The sequence below is a fragment of the Athene cunicularia genome (assembly GCF_003259725.1).
Source record: "Athene cunicularia isolate RWA chromosome 1 unlocalized genomic scaffold, athCun1 chr1_part1, whole genome shotgun sequence".
Classification (NCBI taxonomy): domain Eukaryota; kingdom Metazoa; phylum Chordata; class Aves; order Strigiformes; family Strigidae; genus Athene; species Athene cunicularia.
The window spans coordinates 67,708,545-67,709,726 of NW_020799091.1; positions in this window are offsets into that span (position 1 = coordinate 67,708,545).

Below are 1,182 nucleotides of genomic sequence, written 5' to 3' on the forward strand. Positions count from 1 at the left end.
GTCAATATAAAGTAATGCAGATTTTAATGCAGAATATTTCTTATTTAAGTCAAAAATTCTTACTTTTCCACTAACATTTTCAAAGTACAGTTAAAGAGTTAAAGAGGCATTTGAAAGGTTCAGAAGGGCTCATGCAGATAAAACTGTATGTATCAAAAATACACTGATGCAAAGTATTAAAAAATTCATGTATTACTCGATGGGGGGGGAGGGAAGGGGGAAATCTTACAAAGAAAAAGTAATTGGTATTTCTCATTTAATAATTAATTTAAAATATGTGAATTAAGGATTCTGCATTAAAAAATAGTTTTTGTACAAGAGTTTTATGCCAATTTCTCAGCTTTTCCAGCACTCCAATTTCACAATCTATATGAAAGGCAAGAGTGTTCGTTTAGCAACTCCAGCCTGATTTTGGAAAATCCAAGCACGTACAAAAGGTCCAAGCCAAACAAGCGTGCAGTGGCCAAGTTTATGAAGAAGAAAAACAAAACACATCCAGCATTTTGCTCGAGTCCCTGATGAAAACTCTCCAAACTTAAAAGCTGCTGCTGAAAACAAACCGGAGCCTTGATTCACCTCAGTAGCTTTTTGGGTAGCTCGCTCCCTCCGACCAAGCTGCAGCTGCCCGGGTCCGGGGCTGCCAGCGCAGCTCCTCGCTAGGTTTGCTACTGATTTTTGCAGCCAGCTCTTTAATCCTTTTACAAAGGGTTAAAAAAGTGGTCCTGTTGATCATGGTTATGCAATAAATAGTTGCTGTAGTGTTTTACCGGCTTAAGAGTATTTATGGCAAGGTTTATCCTGCTTCCTGTTACAAGTACTTTAAAAAATGTGACAGCGTTCAGCACTCTTAAAATTTTCATTTTCATACCGTACTTCCTACCTGGGTTTGTATAACGCGATACACAGCGAGGAAGCGGGCACGAACACAAAATTAAAAATTACTCCGAGGAAGCTGTTTGGGGCCACTAAAAGCTGGTAAACCAGCAGCCACGAGCAGGAGTAGAGGCATCATGCAACCACACCGCGCATCAAAACGGCCCCCAAACACGCCCGAAATTACCCCAAAACAAGCCTGAAATTAATAGAAATCGATGGGTTTGGGTTTTTGGAAGCCACCAGCGCTGCTGACTGCCTGCCGAGGAGCCGCTGCCCGCTTTGGCCGCAGCCCGCGGTCGCCCCGAT